At 40.5% G+C, this 18,428-nt stretch overlaps 1 long non-coding RNA gene across 2 annotated transcripts; it reads right to left on the bottom strand.

Moving 5' to 3' along the window:
* Positions 1 to 297: 297 nt before the first annotated feature.
* On the bottom strand, positions 298 to 18,104 carry LOC110340742. 2 transcript variants are annotated; one of them, XR_005875762.1, is made up of 4 exons: positions 17,880 to 18,104; positions 16,900 to 17,792; positions 11,403 to 11,506; positions 298 to 785 (listed from the first exon to the last, which is right to left on the bottom strand). It is a non-coding gene; the product is annotated as an uncharacterized LOC110340742 (long non-coding RNA). The 2 variants fall into 2 exon arrangements; XR_002382544.2 differs by having other exon boundaries at positions 16,900 to 18,104.
* Positions 18,105 to 18,428: the final 324 nt, after the last annotated feature.

Genomic DNA, 18,428 nt, shown 5'->3' with positions numbered 1-18,428 from the left:
GGAGTCTTGGCTGGAGGAAATTCCCTGGAGTTAGGATGACATGCTGAGTAGCCGTCACTCATCTGCGATAGCTCAGCATCTCACCACATCTGAGAACAAAAGCAGGAGGGCCCCCGAGTGTTGCAGGCTAACCTCAGGGTTAGATTACTTGATGCCAAAGCATCCCGATTAAGATGAAAACATATTCAATCATTCATCCAGATGCTCTAATGTGACCAGATGTTTGACATCTTGTATGCATATTATATGGTGGTGCTAACTGTATAATATAAAAATCAGCAGACTCCTTGGTCATTACACATTTTAAAATTATCATCTGTTTATATGCCTGCCATAAAAAATGGATTGATTCATAGGCTATCGTCTTTTTCCTTTATGGAATTCACTATCAGGTAACACATAAGCTAACCAGAAAACTACAGGCACATGTGATGAATGCATAATAAATTAAGGTTTTCTCACTGCAGGGGAGAGCATATTCAAGTAAACCATGGGTTACAAATGCCAATTCTGCACTTTTGTGCACATTAAAATAATGTGTCCCGTCTTCTAAGAAATATGGCTCAACATCAGAACTCCAAGTGCTGTCTGTGGGCACAGAGCATCTAGACCGCTTTTCAGAGGGCCAGTCTGTACAGCTTCACAGGAACTCATTGATGTTATGTCCAATATTTTAAGAAGTGAGACTGGGCATAGATCATTCCACAACTGATTGGAACCATTGAGTTTGGCCTTTTGTCCTCCTGTGGCTATCGTGGTGGGTAGCTCCCATTTCTCCTACACACCTGAAAGAAAACAAAAGATTAACAGGACCTATTATATTTCTTAGATAAATTTGGAAAATGAAAAAGAAGAAAAGAAAGTTATCTTGAATTACAAGTTATGAAGAAATAATCACTACACCATTTCCCAAATGTTATAGCATAATAGTCCTTGGTCTACTATTAAAACTAATTTTATAATCCTGTTGTCTGTGCATATTAAAGAATGGTATTTGGCAGCACATTTTGGAGGACCCTCTCCCTGATGTTTTTCTTCTTCTCAATAAAGCCTTGCTTGCTTCCTTGATCATCATTATTCAAAAATTCAACTTTGACCCAGGAAGATGATAAATCATTATCAAAATTTTTTCAGCTGGGTGTTGGTGGCATATGTCTTTAATTCTAGCACTTGGGGTGGGGGTAGAGGCAGGCAGATCTCTGTGAGTCTGAGACTAGCCTGGCCGACTCTGAGTTCCACGACAGCCTCCAAAGCCACAGAGAAAACTTATAAAACTTTTCTAGATTACATAACACTTTCATTTTACAAAAATAAAACACATAAGGATTGGCTATCAATCCAATAAACTAACGAGTGGAAGAGAACTCCCTCAGAGCAACTAAAGCATCTGTAAAAATCATTGCCAACCACAGACTGTTAGAGGCAGAAAGAATATAAGGGTGTCTCTTTGAACCGTGTGTGTGTGGCATTAGACTAGAAAGTATACCTGGGAAGGGCAATTAGATAAGTGACATGTAGAAGGATGCAGTTAGAAAGGAAAAAGCCACATCTTTTCTCCTGGTTGATATGACTGTATATATTAAAGGGCACTTGAATGATCAGTGAAGTTTAGGGTTAGCTTACAACTGTCTTTATATAGGCTAGAAATGAGCAATTTCAAAATGAAACTAAGAATTCCCACATGTTGTGGCAAATGGAATAATATGCCTCTTAATAAATTTAACAAAGAAAAGCAGGGATTGTCCATACAAAAGCTACAAAATGCAGTTCCAATAAATTAAATAAAATCTGAATAAACTGGGGAGAATCAACAGTCAGTATCCACAGTTTGGGATGACATATTTAAGACAGGACTTATCACTACATGGATCTAAGATTTAACATAATCCTTTTCCAACTTTGCAGATATTGATGAGCTAATCCTAAAGTTCATATGGAAATGGCAGGGGAGCCATAATAATAAATCTAAGCTTGGGATAGAAGACAGGCTTAGAGGACTCTAATATAATGCCATGATAACAAGGAATGTTTAGTGCTGGCCTAAAACTAGACAGACAAAGAGATTAACAAAGGTCAATGTTGTTGACTTGACAGGATCTAGGCTCTCCTCAGAGGCAGAGGTTAAGTGATGTGGGGTGGACTGAATGTGGCCATTCTTGGCTTGGGTGTCAAAATGCATACAAAGGAGGAAACTGTCTGAGCACATCCTTCTCTCTCAGCTTCCTGGGTGTGGATGCAACACAACCAGTTGCATCAAGTTTCTTTCTCCAGGACATTCCCACTATGATAGACTGAGTTTTCAAAGTGTGAGACAAAATAAATTCCTCACCTCAACTTGCTTTCCTGGAGGATTTTATCATAGCAACAGTAACTGAGACAGATTTTGTTCATGAACTCTAACTGAAACTCCATACTTAATTCCTCCATTTATGTTCCTCTGATTTTTGACAAAGATGTCAGACAATACACTAAGCAAAAATAATTTCCTCAACACATATGGCAAGGACAACTGGTATCTCATGAAAGTTAATTTAGGCCTTTATCTCACATAAAACAAGATTAACTGAAAAATAGACCATGTACATAACTAAAAAACCCAAAATCTTATAATTAAATACAATGCTAATTTTTATCACTCATAAAAGCTTTGTTGATATTTGCGTGTGTGTATGTGTGTGTGTGTGTGTGTGTGTATGTGTGTGTGTGTATTAGTGTATATGAGTGTCCATGGAGACCTGGAGTTACAGGCAGTTATGAGCTGTCCAAGGTGGGTGCTGGGAACTGGAAAAAGGTCTTCTGAAGGGGCAGCAAGTGCTCTCTGCCACTAATCTAAGTTCTCATGCCCATATTAAATTTTTTATAACCTAAGAGTAAGCAAATGTTTCTTAGATACGACACCAAAAGTACAAATGAAAGAAAATAAGTAAAAGAAATTTCATTGACCATTTCAGAGCAAGAAAGGCTCACAAAAAGAAAGTAGAAAGACCACCAACAAAATGAAAAAAAAATGTCTTTTATGTATCCAAGGGAGTTGGAACTAAATTCGAAAGAAGTTTTATGACAATAATAAGAAAACCTGGTTAAAAGTGGGGAAACGATTTGAAGAGCTATTTCTCTAGTGAACACAAAGACATGCGCATTAAGCACAGGGAGGAGAGCACAGCTGGGGGACAAGTAGGAATGAAGACATTTGCTTTAGTTCACTTTTGTCACTATCACGGAATTCCTGGAACTGGGTAATTCTTAACAGTAAAGAGATCTATTTCGGCTTAAAGTTCTGAGGCCTGAAGTCCAAGAGCAGGAGGCTGCACTCAGTATGGGCCTTGTGTAGTGCTAGAGCAGAGGACACAGTGGGAGACAAGAGGGTGAATTCCAAAGAGACTAGAACGGTGGGGGTGGAGCTCACCTTACAGCAACTTGCAGTCACAGTGACCAATCCCTCACCCAGAAACAAGAATTAACATAGTACCTGGAGGCACTGTCCTACTAATCTAGCTCCTTGCCCCAGTCATTTTGTGATACTGGAAAATTGAAGCAGAGGTCTCACACATGTAAAGCAAATGATCTACCATAGAACTGTTCCCCAGTGCATCCTCTCAGCCTTTCTTAAAGGCTCTGTCTCCTCTTGGTGCTACTCCACTGGGGACCAAATATACATATGAGTTCCAGAGAAAATAAACCATGTTCAAACCATAGACATCCTTTCTTCTTGGCTATAGGTCAGTTAAAATAGAAAATGATAGAAGGCTTGGAGAGAATGAGGAAACTCGAGAGCAACCCTACATTACTAGTGGGAAAGTGTATTGGTGAGGTCACTGTAAGAAACATTAGAGCAGTTGTTCACAGTATTGAAGGGAGTGCTAACATGTGACACTGCAACTTGAGTCCCAGGAGATACTCAAAATATCTTAAAATGTTTATCAATGTACAACATTACACATGAATGCTTCTAACCACATTATTTATAATAATCAAAATGTGAAAACAGCCTCAATATTTATCATAGTTAAGCAAAATGATGGGTGTTCACCAAATGGAATACTATGTAGGAATAAAATACTGATGCATGCTAGAACATGGATGAAATCTGAAAATGTGATAAGCAAAAGAGGCCTGGAACAAAAGGCCATAAATAATATGCTTTTGTTCATGTGAAGTTTATAATGCCTAAATTCACAGATTCACAAAGTATATTAATGATTTCAGGAGACTAAGGTAGGGTTGGAGATGTCAAAAGGGGGAGCATGACCTCTAAGGGCCATGGGGTATCATGATAGGATAATAAAATTTCTACAGCTGGGCCATGATGGTGGCTGTACAACGCAGTAACTACTAATACCCACTCCACTGGACACATTACAGGAGTAAATTTTATGGTATGCAATCCATACATCAATAAAACATGAAAGCGTTTAGTATGAGTACCAGTAGTATGGATAATTTTGTTAATTTTCCTGTGTCTCACCACCCAGGCTCTTCTAGGTCTGCATCTAAGCATTCATTTTGGTGCCAATATGTACTCTGTCTGTAGATGGATGGTATACAGACAGATTGATGGATAGAAAGATATACAGTCTAATTGATCTTTTCTTCCCAAAGTGGGGAGAGATTTGTCTAAGAGCACCACTGTCACTGTTTGCTGTAGTAACTGGAATGGAGATGAAGATGAGATCTGTGCCTAGACTGTGAAACTCATTATAGGAAGAAAGAAAACCATGAGCATTAATTTACTTATTTGTGAAATGACAGTTGTCATAACAATTTCATGTTGTTTTGTATGTTGTACTTCCTTTTCCTTCATGCTATATTTAGTGCATTTGTTACCATAACAACAAGATGTAATTCATCATATAGAAACCCAAGCACAGTGGTGTTCTCTCACTGACGTTATTTAGATGATGTTATAAACATACAGATGAAAGGCAGTTCCAGATATCATCAGTTCCAACCTTTTGCCTCAAAGAGATTATCTCACAGACTTCCAAATACGTGTGCTTCAAGCTTATTTTTAAATACAAGTTGAAAAAATGAAGCTTAAGGAATTAAAATTGAATAAATTTGGCTCAAGATTCCAAAGCTAAGGTAGAAATGATCTAGCCTATAGGCATTCTCTATTCCACAAAGGTCCAAAATAATTTCTCACCAACTTCCTCCTGTGAAGGTACATCCCAAAATGTGACGTGAATACCCATTCTCTTTCATAGACTTTGTCTAACAGTCTCGGCTTGATTTCTGACTTCGTTTCCTCCTCCTAAAACAGAATAGCACTAACTAGGAAATTTCTAAAGAATATAAATCTGTTTGGCTCATCTTGAATCTGGAGTGTAGGAAGTCCACTGTCAAGATGTTGGCATCTGGGGAGACTTCTTTCTAGCTCCTGACACAGAGGGAAGCACCTCAGGGCAAGAGTCAGGGTATGTTTAAAATACTTCTCCACAAAGGCCTTAATGCATTCATGAGAGTTGTACACCTGCCATTCAATACTTCTTAAAGGTCCCACCTGTCAATCCCATTACAATGGCATTTAAATGCCAGTGTAGTTTCAGAGTTTTGGAGGGGAACAGTCAATTCATATCAGTTCTAAGTGAAAAAACATACTAGCATTGTGCCTCTTAGGTCACAAAAGGGAGACTTTTCTTCAGCTGTGTTTGCTTCCCCTAAGGTATTAACACCGTTATTTGTATGTAACCTTTGGCCCAGCCATCCCTTTGAGGCTCTGACATCCAGTGCTCTATTTCCAAAGAAAATGCCTGTAGTACACAAAATCTTCATCAAATGCCTGTGTTTTCATGGTTCTCCCAAAGCCTGAGACTATTGCTATGAAGGTTAAGATTCCAAGATGATAATCCCTCAGGTTTTAGTGGAACCACTTCCATTGGACAATTCACACATGTGCTTTGATCATAAGGCAGGCCCAACTAGTAGATTTGTTCTCTTCACCTCATTCAGTGGCTTCTTTATTCATTCACTCAGCCAACATTTGCTGCAGTCCATGATATGCCAGGCACTCCTCTAAGCCCTGTGACATCAGAATAGCATCTGTGGTTCCTGAGGGACAGTGAGGGAAGGAACTAGCTGTAGCAAAATGGATCTTGTCTTTGTGCTGATACCATTCAGCTCTGTCCTCCAAGGACACAAAGTCCTTGTTCTTCAATAAGATGAGTTGTATCTGTGAAGTCACTTTCACCCAGACTCATGGTTCTTTGTATCTCTTTGAATGTTTTCCTCAGCATTGGGTTTTGATGAAGAGACTTGAGATTCCAGGTCAGAGGCTTTGAGTCCAGTCTTAGTAGTTTCACTGCGCAGTGCAGTTTTGTTGACTTGGAGGAGTGGCTTAGCCTCTCTAACACTTGACTTCCTCCTCCTATGTGAGGGGAAGCTAACAGGGGCAACAGACTCTTCTTACCTAGGCCATGGGAGTGCGAGTAAATGGAGAATAAAGCATTTGGCAAACCATGAGACAATGATCATTAGCATTTTGGCTGTTATGTCACTGGTGTCACAAACCAGACCTTATCTTCCAGACTGCCTGAGCTCTGTCTTCTTGATTTTGAAACGAAACAGGTAGCACACTTTCAAAACTTGAAACCATTCCGAAGTCCATCATCAGCCTCTATTGGCATCCATTATGCAATGCATTATAATGAATCTCATGCTCGCATAGTCACCCCATGAAAATGTAAACAGTTTCCAGGTGTTTCAGAAATGAGCTTATGTTTTCATTGTTTTCCTTGGAGCATCTTGGGAAGATTTTGCTAATAGCGTTAGGAGCCTCTTGGGGGGATTCCACAGAAATCAACTCTAACTGCCTGAACGTCCACATCATCTTGCTCTTCGGGGTTTTATTTATCCCCTGGTGTTGTTGGTCCTGTCTGGCATCAGGGAGGGCTAGGAGTCAGACGTGCTGACCGTCCTCACCTCTGCTTCCCAGCATGCTCAGCTCCCATCTCTCCTGGACCTTTCTCATCAGAACTTTTTTCTCTGGACCTGGGTCCACATGGCATGCTGGGCTTTGCTGCCTGCAAATTCTAACTGGGCATGTTTGTGCCCAGTAGACTTAATCTATCTATCCTTTCTGCCCTGATTCAACACCTCCACAGCAGGCATTCTGATTGTCCTTGGTGAGAGAAAGCTTCTGAGCCTTTCTGGATTTGGTTATAGTGGTCGGAGCATTGAGGGGAGAGATGGGGATGTTAAACAGCTGTGCTGCAAGTGAGAAGACCCGCTCGCATTCTTTCCTTTTCCTTATTCTTAACTGTTCAATGTATTGTTAATTATATGTATGTTTGTATATAGAGGGAGGATGCATGTGCGTATGAGTGCAGCGCCAAGGGAAGCCCCCTGGAGCTAGAGTTATAGGCAGTGTGAGCCTCTCAATGTGGTTGCTGATAATTAAACTCGGGAGCATGAGAGAACACATGTTCTCTTAAACACTGAGCCATCTCTGCAGCCCCCTACATTACATCCATGGACTGCACAAATTACTGAACGTCATTATGCCACCTCCATGCAAGCACACATTGCACTTTGTAGTGCTTACCCTTCTTTCTTCAAAGATCCTCTTTGTAATAGGAACCTCCCATCCTAGCTCCTAATAGCTCCCCTTCTGCTTTCAAGTCATGCTCCTATTATTGATGCTCTCCAATAAAGAAATGCTATGAACTTTATTTGTTATAATCAATCACATTAATTGCACAAACGAATGGGTTTGTTATGACATTCCCATCTGCACTGATATCATGAAATGATCGTAGCCACCCTGCCCACTATCCTGTCATCCCAACACCTATTGTGCCTCCTGCAAGAACTAGTCTGTTTCCTCAGTACTCTGTCTTCTGTCTTTGGATCACCTTCCCAGATTTGTACATTCAAACATAATGTGGTACTTGCCTCTCTGTGTCTGACTTATGTCCCCTGTTCCATTCTTTTTTATAGTCTCCAATGTATGCTAAAACTTTAACAAAAACCCCATCATATCCAGATACAGAAAAAAAAGGTAGAAAATTATTTCTCAAGGCTGAGCACGTTTTTAGCATGTGAAGCTCTCTGGGTTGGAGTTCCAATATTGCAAAGAAAAACAGCTCTCTTTGAGGGCTGTACGCCTAGCCTAAGGCTTTCCTTGCTTCACCTAATCTCATCCCTCATGTAGTTTCAGTGTAAACAACTCATCCTTCCTTTCTCAAATTTGTGTTATAAAGAATTATCTGAGTGATATTTTCTAACTTCTATCTAGCCTTGATTTTGGGAATTGTCAACCTTCATAACTGGCTAGTATCTGTAAAAGAGCCATAAATCCTTTTATTTGAGACATCCCTCAGGCCCAAGAGTTCAGAACTAATAGCTGAGTCATGCTAAGGATCCGTGGAGAGATTCAAGAACCCCAAACATCCTTTGTCCAAGTCAGATTTTAAAACACTTGATTATAGAATGGGAGATGGTCAAGTAGCATGTACTAATTCAACAAGAGTGCAGATGACTTAATGTGTGGTAGCAGAATGTTCCCACAATGGGTATGGCAGAGTGCCAGGTGTAGCCAGTGCTTCCTTCGGGAGAGCACACGGAAGTAGAGGAGATCTCTGAGCCAAGGAAGCTGAGCCAGCTGGTGGGAAAACTGAATGGAGGAGCTTAGAAGTGCTACAGATGCAGAGCTGCCTCCACCTGGATGAAACTGTCAGGTGGAAGAGAGATGGTGCGCTCTCTCTCTCTCTCTCTCTCTCTCTCTCTCTCTCTCTCTCTCTCTCTCTCTCTCTCTCTCTCTCTGTGTGTGTGTGTGTGTGTGTATGTCAGCCTACAGTGTCCTTAGTCTAATTAGCTGAGTCTGTGGACATGGAAACATTTGAGGAAAACAAGAGCCCATGAGCTGTGAGTTCACTACCATAGAAACCACAGGAGGGAAATTGTGAGCTTTACCCTACTCTCCAAACAAAGGCTTCTTCACTGCTTCAGCTCTTTTAAGTGTAGCAGGGAAGGCTTTCTGTCTCAGCCAGTCCTTCTGGTCTTAATACCCACATCTGTAAGGAGGCTTCGGGTTTTGTTTTGTGTTTGTTTTTGTTTTTTGCTTGTTTATTTATTTGAGATACTCAATCCTATATCAAATTTAAACAATTTGGCACACTCAGCATTGGGGATAAAGTACAGTACATATTTGTAGTTTTTCCATTGTGAAATGTTAGATACAGGCTGATTCTAAAGAGGATTCTGTCCTTTTGGGACAGGATGAAAAGAAAGGTGCCTGTGGCTCTAACAACACAGTCTGCTGAAAGTCTACACACTGGGCTGGAGATGAAGAGATACTGGGTAGCAGCCCATTGTTACATGTGACCACGTATACTTTCTGGGACAAGAAACTACTTATAAGGTGGTGGTCCATGTCTTCATATCCTTGCAGATGCTGCAGGTCACAAAATGAAGAATAATCTGAAGCCTTCACTATTTCTCTTGGCCTCTGTTCATAAACTTTTCTCTGAGTGGTAGAAATTGTCATCAGGCTCACAAGTTCTTATTCATGGCAATTTGCCCAGGTTACTGTGAAATGCTGACAGCAAAGTCTGGACTTCTCATCCTATTCCTAGATCCGGAAACGAACTCTTCCCAGTGAGATGTTGTTTTCCTGTCTCTTAGGCTCACTCTTGGTGCTCTATGACCTGCTCAGCTTTCTGTACCACAACCATCTATGACTACCTGGAAACTCCCACCTCGGAACCTGTGGATGCTCTTCCCTGGGTCTGCCCATTTTTCTTTGCCCTCCTCTGTCTTGTCTAGCCAGTTCCTAATTATTATTTCACACATGTGTCTCTTCATCAGGAAGTCCTTTACCAACCCCCTAGCCAGTACCTATTTCTTCTTCCATCTTATAAGCGTGTCCGTCTCCCCACTAGACAAGGAGCTCAGTGGAAGAAGGCGGTGGTGCAGTTTCGCTTGCCATACCATCCTAAGTGCCAGGAACATGTATACAGGTATGTGCATAACCCCTGTTAACATAGCCCAGTTGTTGGGTGCTTTAAGTTGTCACTAGCTGAGTCCAAATACTACTTTTACTTTGGTAAATGAATCCCATCATGCAAACCTGTAAATGCACAGAACAGAACTACCTATTAGAAAACTGTGAGAAACAAAATGTCTTCTACATGCAAATTGGTTACAACAGTACGTGACAAGCAGTATGCTCACAATACACATTAGAGATGGTTGCAGAGTGAACAAGTCCCAAAGGATAGGCAGACAATGCACCCTTTGCATTCAAAGATGGGAGAGCCAATTTTTCCACTTTGCTTCCAGACTGTTTTCTTAAATTTAAGTCTAGTGAGTTCCAGCTGCTAAATTAGGGTGCTTAGTTTCCCAGCAAAGCCTGTGCAGAGTGCACAGGCAGTATGTTCACATAAAAGATGACAGTGATGAAGGAAATGAACCCATCCATATTTATGCAGATGATAAATTCTGGAGTCCGACTGCTATACAGTTTTGTGCAGTGAGAGGCATCTATGATTCAGGTACCTCTAAACAGGAACTAGAAGGATGTGGGCTTGCAAAGCTACAGTCAGCCTCCTCCAACTTCAAGGCAATATGAAAATGATCCTTCACTGAGCGCTCATCTTCTTACCCCCTCACATTCCTCCAATTTGTTTCTTCAGGGAAAAGAGAGATTCACTGGCAAGTATAATGGGCCTCTTATAAAGCTAGGCTCTCACTCATTAAATTGGTTTGTTTGCTTCATTTTGCTCCCTCTGGGGCCGTACCAGTAGCTGGAAGTGTTGGCTTCTTGTTACTTAATGGAATCTCCAAACTTTGTTCAGTACATTCTGTATGTCAACCGACCATGTGACCAGCCTAGATGGCCTTCCTGTACTGAACGAATTTACCCTTGACTTAGCCCTAGTCTGGAATCATTTGTGTCAATTATATGGCCCAGCATGACCCTCAGCACCCAAGCTGAGGATGCCCCTGAGTTTGGCTGGAGCTGGATCACTTGTAGTTGGAGAGCCTCTCTCCACTCCTTTCCTCACCTCCTGTGCACATAGCAAGAGTACGGCAGTCACACTGCATAAAGCTTTATGGCTCATTGCGTCATCTGCCTGTAAGAAAGAATGACTTTACTATCTAGAACCCAGTTCCAAAACTCCTGGCACAAATGCTCTGATTGGCCAAGGTCCCCAGGCTCCCTTGGATCAACCAGCTGGGACAGAGTAAAATACACTGAGCAATGTCTAGAGATGTGGTATGGAAATGACTGGCAGGCAAAGCTGTACACCCAGGCAAGATATACACAGCATGTTGCTGTGAGTTTATGCCTTGATCCCTGTCTTCCTCCACCCACCTCACGTAAACCACTGACATTTGTAACGAGAAGGCTGGGCCTGGTACATTTGCTTTGATGCACATCAAGTCAATTGTGAGAAGCATACCAACTCCACACTTCTGTTTCGTCCATGTGAGTTATCTTGCATAAGAGGCACATCATCTGGAAAGCTCCAGCTGGTTTCACTATCTCTCTCAGCTCCGTAAACCTCTGGAGGAAAGAGACACACACAGCTAACTCTAAGGAAATGAGGAAAGACTCCCTTCCCAAGACAATAATCCCAAGTCAGTGAACTCTTGGAAAATAAGTATTTTTGAGTATTGTTTACAGGACTCTAATGTCTAACTTTGCCTTATTGGCTTCTTAAATATTAGTAAGCATATTAAAACTAGTATTGACTATCTTCCATATTAATTAATTAATATTAATACAATTCTTGATTGCTTCTTGACTATCAAACTATACATTGTAAATACTTTTGTTTCATTCTTATTTAATTCATACCCAAGCCCTTGGAAAGATACATTAGTTTTTTTAAAGTCTACTAAGGTAAATATTAGAATATAAGAGGGAAGCTTTGTATAGTAATAATAATAACAGCTGCCATTACTCATGGTTCTTCCCTTTGAAAGGTCAATACACTGCCTTCCCCCTCTCCTTTCCCCAAATGTTGCTCTGATAAAGGCATCAAGGAGCATAACAGATGAATTTTTTTTGTTTTTGTTTTGAGTCAGAGTCTCTACAAAACTAGGCTGCCCTGGAACTCCTCCTAAGTGCTGGAAGTAAAGGCATAGATGATCTTTAAGAAGCTTCTCTAGCTTGCAAGACTCAAGAGTTCTTTTTTCTCAACAATGCAGGTCCTATATGCTATAGCATAATATACACCTTTTAGCTTTTCAGAATTTCCAAAATTTTTTGCATGGTAAGAGATATGGGTCATGTTCCATTCTTTTACATACAGACATCAGTTTTCTAAACACTATTTGTTGAAGATGCTCTTTCCTTCAGTGTATATTTTTAGTGTCTGTGCTAGACATTTTTATGTCAACTTAACAAAAGCTAAAGTCACCTGAAAGGAGGGAACCTTAATTAAGATAATGCCTCCATAAGATGTAGGCATTTTCTTAATTAGTGATTGATGGGGGAGGGTCCAGCCAGTAAGCAGCATTCCTCAATGCCCTCTGCATCAACTCCAAGTGTTTGAGTTCCTGTCCTGACTTCCATCAATGACAAATAATGACATGGTAGTGTAAGACAAATAAACCCTTTCCTCTCCAAGTTGCTTTTGGTAGTGGTGTTTCATTGAAACAATAGAAACCCTAACTAAGATAGTGTCTTTGTCAAAAATTAAGTGACAGTAATTGTGTTGGCTTAAGTCTAGATCTTACATTCTATTCCATTGATCTATAAACTTGTTTTAGTAGGATTGCCATTTCATTTTATTAATTCTATCAGTCCACAAGCATGGGAGATTTTTCCACTTTCTACTGTTTTCCTCAATTTCTCTCTTCACAGTTTTAAAAATTTCATTTTATAGATCTTCACCTCATTGGTTAAGTTTACTCCAGAGTTATTTATTTATTTATTTATTTTTATTTGTGTTTGTTCATTTGTTTATCTGAGGCAACTGTAATTGAAATTGTTTCCCCTGACTTGTTTATAGTGTTTTTGTCATTTATTTATTAAAAGGCTACTGAATTTTGCATGTTAATTTTGTATCCCACCACTTTTCTGAACATGTTTGCTAGTTCCAAGTGTCTTTTGGTGGAATCTTTAGGGTCTTATATGCATAGACTCATATCATCTACAACAGAAATGCTTTGGACCTTTTAATATTTGCATTCATTTATTTCCATGTCTTGTGTCATTGGTCTATTTAGGACACTGAACTCCATATTCAATAAGATGAAAAGAATGTACACACCTCTTTTGCTTTAGCTACTTTTATACTGTTATGACAAATCACCATGAAAAAGGCAACTTATAAAAGAAAGTGTTTAATTGGACTTATGGCCTCAAATGACAAGAGCACTCAATTACAGGACAACTGCATGGCAACAGAAACAACTGAGAGGTCACAGCTTTATCCACAAGCTGGAGACAGGGAGAGCGCACAGTGGGAATGACACTGTTCCCGGTGATGCCACACATCCTAATCCTTCCCAAACAGTTTCACCTCCTGGGGACTAAGTATTCAAGCATATGAGTCTATGGGGGCATTCTCATAGAAACAACTACACTTATCATCTTCCTGATTTTAATGGATTACTTAAAACATTTCCTTATCTAGCATGATATTGAATATGGGCCAGTCACACACAGTCTTCATTATTTTGAGTTGTGTTTCCTCAAGTCACATTTCTTTAGGAATTTTATCATTAAGTGATGTTAGATTTTTTTATAAAGCAGCCTTTTCTTTGTTTATTGAAAAGCCATGTGATTTTTGTCTTTAGGTCCATTTATAGTATTACTTACACTTATCAATGCAATATATGCAGCTTATGGCATTACTGGGAAGTGGGGCTTAGAAAAAGGAAGTGAGGGCATGCATTTGAAAGGGATAATGGGACTCTAGCCTTTCCTCTGTTTCTCTTTGGTTTCTAACTATCATGAGGTATGCAGGTTTCCACCATTTGCATATATCCCTGTATATTTTGGATAAAGCAAACTCAATCATGGTGCATGATCCATGTGTGTGTGCGTGTGCGCGTGCATGTGTTGTTTGAAATGAGATGTCTCCCCTATTTTGGGGCATTTGAATAATTGGTCTCTAGTTGGTGATGGTGTTTGGACAGGCTCAGAAAGTTGTGACCTTGCTGGAGATACTATGCCATGGGATGGGTCTTTAAAAAACTCCTGCTATCTCTCTCTCTCTCTGTCTCTCTGTCTCTGTCTCTGTCTCTGTCTCTGTCTCTGTCTCTCTCTCTCTCTCTCCTTCCTGCATGGGGTTGAGATGTGAGTCCTCAGCTCTCATCTTCTAGCTCCAGTTGCCACATCTGCCACCTACTGTGGCCATCATGGATCCTAACCCTCTAGAACTGTAAGCCCCAAATAACCCCTTTCTCTTATAAACTGATTTGGACAAGGTGATTTATCAACTGATAGAAACCCTGACAGTGTTTTACTTGTTAAGTATTTTGCTGATTATTTTTACATGTATGTTTATTAAGGATGCTGATTTGTGGTTCTACTTTTTGTTGTATCTTTATCTGGTTAGGGTATTAGAGTAATGCGGAACTCATAGACGGACATTGGAAGTGTTCCCAAGTGTTCCCACTATTTGGGGGGAATTTTTAGGAATAGGTTAGGACTTTCTAAATAGGTCTCCAGCTGCTCAAAAAAATAACACCAATAATTGGCAGATGGAATCTCATTAAACTGAAGAAATTTCTGAACATTCAGTTGAATGAAGAAGTATTCTACTTAGTGAAAACTTTTCCCAAGTATATATCTGACTGAGGACTAATATATAATATATACAAATCAAAGAGAGGGGGGCTTCAAAATGCCATCTTCTTGGAAATCTATATCCATTGTGATCATGAACTGAATAATTACAGAAGACAGATGACTTCACTGGATCTGCACAAGGTTGGGCCCATCAATAGCCAGGAAAAGATTTGGAGGGACTTGGTAGGGGGAGGTGCAATCATGTGTCAGTATTAACAGAGTCTATGACTTTTTAATCAAAATAAATAAAATGTTTTCATATTGCATTACTTATTGTAGCTATCTCAAATTTTATTTATTCTCATAGTTACTTTGGTATTATTTACTGGTAATTTAATGCATAAGGAAAAACATATTTGTTACTGCATCATGAACCTGTTTTAAAATAAATAATACAAAATTTTGGTAGCACATTTTGCTATAATTGTCTGTCTTTGTAGTCTTATTAATTTTACATATTTAAAAAACTTTTAAAGAGAGTTAATGGGTTTTAATACACACACACACACACACAGAGAATCCTTTTATATAAGGATGAATCCAGTTACAATGAGAAAAGACTTCCTTTTCTGTCAGTTTCGAGAGATCTCAGTTGATGTTACTTGGCCCCACTGACTCTGGTCATTTGCCAAGGCAAATATCTCAGCAGACTGCAAATGGCAGAAACCTTTGTGTCTCATGATGGCTATAAACTAAAGAGAAACAGAGGAAAGGCTGGAGTCCCATTATCCCTTTCAAGGACATACCCTCAATGACATCACTTCCTTACAAGGACATACCCTCAGTGACCTCACTTCCTTTTTCTAAGCCCCACCTCCCAGCAGTACCATCAACTGCTCCTCGGTCCACAGTACATTAGCTTTAGGGGACATATAGGAAGGCAACAACAGTGGGAGAACGTCTTGTTCTTCTCAAGACATTCCTAGATCTTTATCCTTGACTTCCCTGAGTCCATCTTCCTGGAAAAATCATATGGTAATGTCTAGCAGACATTTACCTAGTACACAACCAGAAGCTGGTCAGAGGTGTCCTTTTGTCTTAGGTCTTCCAAGCCTTTGTTCCCTGCACAGACTTACATCTACCTAGACCTGGTATGGCAGGAGAGAGAGGTTTTCTCAGACCTGTGCCACCGACTAAGCTGCTTTCCTTTCCTGACTCTCCTCAAGGATTCCTAATTCAGCGAACACCTAGTCTGAGAGAGTAGGAAGGTTTTCTCCCATGTGTTTAGGCTTTTCTCTTCCCTAACTCTTCCTACCACTAGAAACAGAAAGGCTGTGGTTTTAAAAATTGAAATGTCAAAGCAATCTTTTTAATGTTCATACAAAGCGTTTGCTATCTGTCTTCTTCCTAGCGCTGTCTCTCTCTTAGCGCCAATGGGTCAATGTGGTTGCAAACCAAGAGGTTAGCAGGAAATGCCAGGGAAAATCTGTCAGTTTCTTCCAAATAGTTTTTCACCAAAATCTCCAAAACCTACCACTTTTCGTATCAAGTTTATAAACTCTAGTTGAAAAAAATTCTGTCCTCACTCTGAAAAGGAAACGCCATAAGGAACTAGAAAGTCATAGGGATGCCATGATAAGTAGATGGTGTGCCAGAGAGGCTCACTCATTGTGACTTAATGAGAATGACTTATTTCCACTCACCATACTCACATTATAGAGACAAAATAGAACTCCATAAAATAGCGATTGTTCCCGGTCACGTGCAGGCTATATGGTCATCATCCCCATGCTTCTACAATGACCTCAATAAGAATCCATTTGAACTCAAAGAAATGTATACAAAGTAAGACACACTATGGATTGAGCCATGATTGGAAACAGTATACCTCCAAGCTGAGTCTAGACTCTGGGGTGTACTGTGAACATTTAAAATTTTTCTATGTATGTATCATAACAGTTTGACATATTAAAAATTACTTTCTGGCTTGTGAGAGATGATTTGTCACAAAGCTAGCCAATTCTAACAGAGCAAGAGACCCCGCCAAGAGCATGCCTTTGATGTGGACATAAATGCTGAGCCATGGCCCTCTGTTAGGGCTCTTATAGCTGATGAAACAACATGCTGCTGCCTTAGTCCTCCCAGGACTAGCTGACAGGCTACACCCCAGAGCCCACTAAAATCGCCCAAGTAGTTAACCCTGGACTGTTTACCTGTCCCACCGCTTTCAGTAGAATCTGCAGTCAAGATGGCGATCATCCTGCCTCCCATGTTTGTGATACGCCTCTGGTTGGGGCTGGTGGTTTCCTCACACAGCACTGTGGGGCCTGTCGTGCCCCCTGTCTCCAGTACCAGCAAGCAATACTGCTCTTAACTGACAATTACACAGAAGAATGCAAAGCGTGGGAACTCAGGATGGAAGGGCTGGGTGACTCTTCCTCAATAGAGAGCAACAGCCTGCACCTGTGGAATCCAAGAAAGGTGAAGAAGACCCCATGTTGGTATGGACTGCCTCAATGTGGACTATGGGGGAGTTTGCACAGGACTGGCTGCAGAGGGACAGCATCTTTCTCAGTACCAGAGTATCTAGCTGGCCTTGCTACAGATATAGGAAGTCAGGTTAGGGTTGTGGTTCCTATTCCAAGACAGATCTCACATCTTGCTGGTAGGGGTACTTCCCAGCTTTCTCCACGTTAACTCATGTGACTAAGCCATGGAGGTAGATAGAAGCCATGCTTTTCTCCCTTCTGAAGGGATTGCACTGTGTAGGGATTAAAGCACAAGACTTGTTAAGCAAGACTCACTACCGATGTTTGCTGAGCACTTCCTTTGTGTGAGGTTCTGGCCTCCAGACTCACAAAGAGCCCCTGAGACACTCAGTTCCACAGCAGGAACAAGCACATAGCCTGTGGCTATGCACCTGGCAAGTGACAGAGCCAAGATCTGAAGGCAGAAAGGCTGGATCTAGAGCACCTGCAGCGCTGAGGAAGCTGTGTACACATTCACCCAGTGCCTGAAGATTGCTGTCTAGGGTCTAGGGCAGCTGTGGCTGGACTTGCTGTGGATTTTAGGCTCTGTTTCCATGGTTGCAAGCCTACCGGGATTTCTAGGCAAGATAAAGCACAGAGATGAGAGCCTGAACATGTTTGTCAAACGGTAAATTCTGAGATAGTTGTATTTATATTCACAGCACCTTTGCAACGGATTCAAAGTGTGTTTGAAGTCCAGCAGCAGAAGCGCACACACTAGCTCAGCCCGAGCCCAGAGCTCCACACCCTCTATGCTTTTCTTAGACTCCAGCCAGGAGTCGATGCCCATCTTCCTCTCAGATGTAATTGGTGCTGCCAGGAGCAGACATTTCTCATTGTCAAGAAAAGCCCTAAACCATTTTAAATGCCATTTTCTGAAGATCTTTGAAAGGTTTGAAGACTATCTGTCTCAAATACATCTCTATATATCTAGAAAACCTAACTTACCTAACTATAAATTCTATTATAAGTAACAATCTATAGTATGCATTCAATTATGCATTACGTTTTAAAAGATCAGTATAAGCACAATACTTAATCAAGAGGAGAAATATACACATCACAAAATTGACCTTGAATTTGTATCAATAAATGAAAAACCATACCCATACCATAATTCCCCTTTTTACCATTAAAGAGATTGACTATGATCATTAGCCAATTATAAACAATCCCATTTAGATGAAAACAAAGGTTCATAAACAAGATGGGAA

This window comes from Mesocricetus auratus, unplaced genomic scaffold (genome assembly GCF_017639785.1).
Source record: "Mesocricetus auratus isolate SY011 unplaced genomic scaffold, BCM_Maur_2.0 Super-Scaffold_6730, whole genome shotgun sequence".
Classification (NCBI taxonomy): Eukaryota; Metazoa; Chordata; class Mammalia; order Rodentia; family Cricetidae; genus Mesocricetus; species Mesocricetus auratus.
This window is presented reverse-complemented; position numbering and strand designations above follow the sequence as displayed.